Source organism: Loxodonta africana, chromosome X, assembly GCF_030014295.1.
Source record: "Loxodonta africana isolate mLoxAfr1 chromosome X, mLoxAfr1.hap2, whole genome shotgun sequence".
Taxonomy (NCBI): domain Eukaryota; kingdom Metazoa; phylum Chordata; class Mammalia; order Proboscidea; family Elephantidae; genus Loxodonta; species Loxodonta africana.
The window spans coordinates 131273396-131280728 of NC_087369.1; the positions used below are offsets into that span (position 1 = coordinate 131273396).

The 7333-nt window shown below is 39.8% G+C and overlaps 1 pseudogene; it reads left to right on the forward strand.

Moving 5' to 3' along the window:
- The first annotated feature begins 1017 nt into the window (after positions 1–1017).
- On the forward strand, positions 1018–1955 carry LOC100669680 (small ribosomal subunit protein eS1-like; annotated as a pseudogene).
- Positions 1956–7333: the final 5378 nt, after the last annotated feature.

A 7333-nucleotide genomic window follows, 5' to 3' on the forward strand; every position in this document is an offset into this window, starting at 1 on the left:
TACCGTATTATTGAAAAAACGCTGGAATCTCTCACAGAACCTCTAGGCTATGGCTGATGGGGGCATGAGCGAGGGTTGAGAGGGAGGGTGCAGCTAGTCCTCAAGAATTCCTGGAATGAGGGACTTTAAGGCCCCCGGCATTCTTTGTTTTTCTCTTTATCTGTAGGCATTGGCTTACTTCTTTCTCTCTATAGGCTGCTTTCTCCACTTGGTGGGAGATATGGCCCTGTAGAGCTGTGCTGTCTGATATGGTAGCCTTCAGTCACATGTGGGTATTGAGCACTTGAAATATGGCTAGTCTGAATAGAGTTGTGCTGCAAGTATAAAACACACACAGGATTTGGAAGACTGAGTAAAAAAATATAAAAAGAACATAAAATATCTCTTGAATTAAAAATGATAAAAAATATATATATATTAGATGTATTAAATAAAATATATTATTAAAATTAATTTCAACAGTTTCTTTTTTAATGTGGCAACTAGAAAATTTAAAATTACGTACATGGCTCACATTATGTTTCTATTGGATGGTGCTGCTCTACAGCATTACAACTTGCATCTACTCAGCAAGTGTTTGATTGAGTTCTTTTGGACCAAAGCCCAAAAAGTGATAGGAAGGGGCCTTATTGGTGCAGTTGGGTCAAATGTCCGCCCCTAAAGTATTACTGTATGGCCAGAGGAGGATGGTCATGTGAAATCATGGCAACTCCCCCTGGGACATACAGTTGGGATGAGTAGAGAGTCAATTCCCAGAAGAATGGAAGAGGTTGTGGATAGATAAAGCAATGGGTATCCTCCAATCTGGGATTATCTTAGATGCCTTTTGTTACACTCAAGCTCTCCCAGCCAATTATGTAGCAAGTTCTATTGCTTCTACCTCCATCTATTTTCTCCATCTTTTTTTTTTTTTTTAATATATCACTCTATTAGTTCAGTCCCTGTCATCTCAGCTTGTGCTGAGACAGTCACTGGCAAATTACTTTTAAATCCCCTTTTGGCTCTCTGAGCAGCCCCATGGCAGTCGGCAAGAACAAGTGCCTTAGAATAGGTGGTAAAAAACGAGCCAAGAAGAAAGCGGTTTATCCATTTTCTAAGAAAGACCGACGTGGTATGAAAGCACCAGCTATGTTCAATATAAGAAATATTGGGAAAACACTAGTCACAATGACTCACGGAAACAAAATTGCATCTGGTGGCCTAGAGGGTCGTGTTTTTGAAGTGAGCCTTGCTGATACGCAGAAAGATGAAGTTTCATTTAGAAAATTCAAGCTAATTACTGAGAATACCCAGGGCAAAAACTGCCTGACCAACTTCTATGGCATGGATCTTACCTGTGACAAAATGTGCTCCATGGTCAAAAAAATGACGGACCATGACTGAAATTCATGTTGATTTCAAGACTACCAGTGGTTATTTGCTTCATCTGTTCTGTGTTGGTTTTACTAAAAAAGTCAACAATCAGATTTGGAAGACCTCTAATGCTCAGCACCAACAGGTCTGCCAAATCTCGAAGAAAATAATGGAAATCATGACCTGAGAGCTGCCGAAAAATGACTTGAAACAAGTGGTCAATAAACTGATTCCAGACAGCACTGGGAAAGACATAGAAAAGGCTTGTCAATCTATTTATCCTCTCTGTGATGTGTTTGTTAGAAAAGCAAGAATGGTGAAGAAGCCCAAGTTTGAATTGGGAAAACTCATGGAGCTTCATGGTGAAGGTAGTAGCTCTGGAAAAGCTACTGGAGGTGAGACAGATGCTAACGTTGAACGAACTGATGGCTATGAGCCACCAGTTCGAGAATCTGTTTAAAATTCAGACTTTTAATGGTGACAAACAGAAAATCTTATTTGTGAAAAAAATTACTTTTAAATAAGCATATGGATCGAAATACCCTCTCTCCCCTCAGATAATAATAGATCGAAATACCCTCTCTCCCCATGTAAATAATAGAAATTTGGGAAGGTGTACACTTATTTTCAAGCAAAATGACCTGAATTACACCCAGGTTCTGCCACTCATCATACATGTGACCAGGGCTAAGTTAGTTAGCTTCTCTGGGTCACAGGGTGCACATCTCTAAATTGGGCATTTACTTACCAGGGCCATTGGTGATACTGGGAGGGGGAAGCCACTGTGAGAGTTCTTTAACATAGAAAGTATTATTTTAGAGACTGTACTACGCTGCAAAAAACAGCTGTGCAACACCTCCCTTAGAATTGCCTTAGTTACAACACAGCATTCATTTAATAACCTAAGCAGCAGCTACTCTTATTTTTTTGAAGGCAGATTTGATTTTGGCAATGGTCAGAAATCACTCAGAGTTAAGTATAGTGAATGAGATGTATGCTCCAGCTGGGTAATACTAAATTTGGCTAAAACCAAATGATGTGTGACTGTCAAGTAATGATACTGGCTTTATTATATCTCCAAGAGAAAGGGTCCAAAACTGTTTATTGCAGTAGCATCCATTGCTGAACTAAGTGGGTGGTCTTTAGGGCTGACTGCTCCGCAGTTCCATACTCATTTGCATGTGGAGGCACCCAGGTGTTCTTGTATCTACATGAAAAACAGCCTGACAACTGGGTGCTCCAATCTCTAAAATAAAATTTTGTGTTTTAAAGAACTCTCACATAGGTTACTTGCCTTGAATATTGCCAACAACCTTGTAGAAGGGGTAGGTCCTATTCTCAATTTAGGAACGTGGAAACTGAGACTCAGAACTGCCAAATGACCTAGTTCCGATGACAAAGCTGACTCTAGGGGCAGAGCGTGGATGTGGTTAGATACCTTAGCGTCTTCAGTTGAACAGGTTGTCTCCTTGGCATCTCCCAAATGTCTTTCCATGTAAATAATAATAGTAATGATAAAGCTGATGCACAGAGAGATGAAGTGATTCGTCCATGATCACAGCTGGTAAAGTGTTATAGCCCAAGTTTGGATGTAGAAACCACTCTGGTAGTTGACCTGCTGACCTACTCTTTTCCCTAAGCAGCTTACCTCACTTTCTTCGCAGTCAAGTCTCTATCACTAGCCTTTTTACTAAAGTCCTCTATGTCCTCCTCCTGCTCCCACCATTCCATTGACACGGCTCTCTGAGATGGCCTCTTAGGTAATAAATCCAGTGGCATATGTATACTGTCTTTCTCACACACACAGAGGCTCATTTTACAGGTAGGGAATCAGAATCTGTATTAGGGTGATGACTATAACTACTGAGACAAGTGAACCTGAGAATTTCAATGGCTTAAAAGAATTAGAGTCTATTTCTCACTCATGTAAGAGCCCAGTGTGGGTAGCTTTCCTTCATTATGTGCTTCAACAACACTGGTTCCTTCCATGTTGTGGCTTGGCCATACTCTAGGGCCTCAGAGTCCTCTACAACCAACTGGCAGAAGGAGAAAAAGAATGTGAAGAAGGTCACGCATTTTGTAAATGCATTGGCTTGGAAGTGACACCCTTATTTCCGCTCAGTATTCCATTGGTGAAAACTACTCATGTGGCCTTACCTAGATGCAAGATGGATAGGGAAATATAGTCCCTGATTGGGCAGTCACTTTCCCATAACAATTGCATTGTAAGAAAGGGGGAGTGAAAATTTTGGTGGACAACTACCCTTCTCTATCACACAAGCTCAGAAAAGTCGCACAGCCACTAGCTAGTAAGTGGTAGAATAGTGATTTGAAGCCAGGTCTTTCTACCCCAATCTGTCCTCTAAATCACTGTTATCTTCTGCCTTTTTATAAGAGAATTATTTTCATCTTTAAAAAAAAATCTTTCGCATGATCTCCAACCAAACATTGCAAGGTAGAAGTACCAGGAAAGTTGTGTCCTAGTGATGCCCTTCTTCCAGACTTCCCTTTTGAACGTGTGGTTCATATTCAGGAATTCTGAAATGATCATAATGAAGTTCGCAGTTCACTTTTACAGTTTTCATTTTCTCTTTCCAACTGTCCCTTTCCTAATATTTCCATATTACAGTCTACTCACTCTGAATCCACTAATTTTTCCCACTTTTTAAGAGAGGAATTTGCATTTCATTTTCACATATACTCCAATAGATTTGGATAAAAAGGTACAAATGGCAGTATAGTTTATTCAAGCAGCTAGATAATTAAAAAGCAAAGAATTCAATGTAAACAACTGGTTAACTACAAAATTAATAACTCGTAGTTTTAAACACTAAAACTAGGGTATGTTCCCTTTCTTATATATTCTTTTTCTTCCATCTAACCTCTCACCTTGCCATGCAAACTTATTATAGGTGATTCAGATGAGACCCAAGAGTGGTAGGCACATTAATGGCCCCCAAAAGATGTGTAAAACCTACTCCACAGAACCTGTGAATATGCTAAGTTACATGTTGTTGTTGTTGTTGTTTTTAGGGGCCGTTTAGTCGGTTCTGACCCATAGAGACCCTATGCACAACAGAACAAAACACTGCCTGGTCCTGCGCCATCCTCCTCATTGTTGTTTTATGCTTGAGCCCATTGTTGCAGCCACTGTGTAATCCATCTCATTGAGGGTCTTCCTCTTTTTCGCTGACCCTCTCTACTTTACCAAGCATGATGTCTTTCTCCAGGGACTGGTCCCTCCTGATAACATGTCCAAAGTATGTGAGATGTGGTCCTGCCATCCTTCCTTCTAAGGAGCATTCTGGTTGTACTTTTTCTAAGACAGATATGTTCGTTCTTTTGCGAATCCATGGTATATTCAATATTCTTCGCCAACACCATAATTCAAAGGCATCAATTGTTCTTCAGTCTCCCTTATTCATTGTCCAGCTTTCGCATGCACATGAGGAGGTTGAAAACACCATGGCTTGGTCAGGTGCACCTCAAGGCAACATTTTTGCTCTTCAACACTTTAAAGAGGTCTTTTGCAGCAGATTTGCCCAATGCAATGTATCCTTTGATTTCTTGACTGCTGCTCCCATGGGTGTTGATTGTGGATCGAAGTAAAACGAAATCATTGACAACCTCAATCTTTTCTCCGTTAATCATGATGTAGCTTATTGGTCCAGTTGTGAGGATTTTTGTTTTCTTTATGTTGAGGTGTAGTCCATACTGAAGGCTGTGATCTTTGATCTTCATCAGTAAGTGCTTCAAGTCCTCTTCACTTTCAGCAAGCAAGGTTGTGTCATCTACATAACGCAGGTTGTTAATGAGTCTTCCCCCAATCCTGATGCCCCATTCTTCTTCATATAGTTCAGCTTCTCTGGTTATTTTCTCAGCGTACAGATTGAATATGTATGGTGAAAGGATACAACCCTGACACACACCTTTTCTGACTTTAAACCCCACAGTATCCCTTTGTTTTGTTTGAACAACTGCCTCTTGATCCATGTACAGATTCCTCATGAGCACAATTAAGTGTTCCAGAATTCCCATTCTCCACAATGTTATCCATAATTTCTTATGATTTACACAGTTGAATGCCTTAGCATAGTCAATAAAACACAGGTAAACATCTTTCTGGTATTTTCTGCTTTCAGCCAAGATCCATCTGACATTAGCAATGATATCCCTGGTTTCCCATCCTGCTCTGAATTCTGCTTGAATTTCTGGCAGTTCTCTGTCCATATACTGCTATGGCTGCTTTTGAATGATCTTCAGCAAAATTTTGCTGGCATATGATATCAATGATATTGTTCGATAATTTCCACATTCAGTTGAATCACCTTTCTTGGGAATAGGCATAAATATGGATCTCTTCCAGGTGATTGACTAAGTTGTTGTCTTCCAAATTTCTTTGCATGAATAAGTAAGCACTACCAGCACTGTGTCTGTTTGTTGAAACATTTTAACTGGTATTCCATCAATTCCCGGAGCCTTGTTTTTTGACAATACCTTTGGTGCAGCTTGGACTTCTTCTTTCAGTACCATTGGTTACTGCTCATATGCTACCTCCTGAAATGCCTGACTGTCGACCAATTCTTTTTGGTATAGTGACTTTGTATATTCCTTCCACCTTCTTTTGATGCTTCCTGTGTCATTTAATATTTTCCCCATAGAATCCTTCAATATTGCAACCCGAGGCTTGAATTTTGTCTTCAGCTCTTTCAGCTTGAGAAATGCTAAGCATGTTCTTCCCTTCTGGTTTCCTATCTCTAGGTCTTTGTACATGTCATCATAATACTTTACTTTGTCTTCTCAAGCCACCCTTTGAAATCTTCTGTTCAGCTCTTTTACTTCATTGTATTTTCCTTTAGCTACTCAATGCTCAAAAGCATGTTTCAGAGTCTCTTCTGACATCCATTCTGGTCTTTTCTTTCTTTCCTGTCTTTTCAATGACCTCTTACTTTCTTCATGTATGATATCCTTGATGTCGTTCCACAACTTGCCTGGTCTTCGGTCACTAGTGTTCAATGCGTCAAATCTATTCTTCAGATGGTCTCTAAATTCAGGTGGGATGTACTCAAGGTCATATTTTGGGTCTCGTGGACTTGCTCTGATTTTCTTCAGTTTCAACTTGAACTTGTATATGAGCAATTGATGGTCTGTTCCACAGTTGGCCCCTGGCCTTGTTCGGACTGATAATATCAAACCTCTCCATCATTTCTTTCCACAGATGTAGACAATTTGATTTCTCTGTATTCCATCTGGTGAGGTCCATGTGTCTAGTCGCCGTTTATGTTGGTGAAAAATGTTATTTGCAATGAAGAAGTCGTTGGTCTTGCAAAATTCTATCATGTGATCTCTGGCATTGTTTCTACCACCAAGGCTACATTTCCAACTACTGACTCTTCTTCTTTGTTTCCAACTTTCCCATCCCAATCACCAGTAATTATCAGTGCATCCTGATTGCATGTTCAGTCAATTTCAGGCTGCAGAAGTTGGTAAAAATCTTTAATTTCTTCATCTTTGGCCTTAGTGGTTGGTGCATAAATTTGAATAGTAGTCATATTAACTGGTCTTCCTTGTAGGCATATGGGTATAATCCTGTCACTGACAGTGTTGCACTTCAGGGTAGATCTTGAAATGTTCTTTTTGAAGATGAATGCAACGCTGTTACTCTTCAAGTTGTCGATCCCAGCATAGTAGGCCATATGAATGTCTGATTTAAAATGACCAATACCAGTCATTTCAGCTCACTAATGCCTAGGATGTCGATGTTTATGTGTTTCATTTCATTTTTTAAGATTTTAATTTTCTTAGATTCATACTTCATAATTCCAAGTTCATTATTACTGGGTGTTTGCAGCTGTTTCTTCTCATTTTGAGTCGTACCACATCAGCAAATGAAGGTCCCGAAAGCTCATCCCCATCCATGTCATTAAGGCTGACTCTACTTTTAGGAGGCAGCTCTTCTCCAGGATCTTTTAAGTGTCTT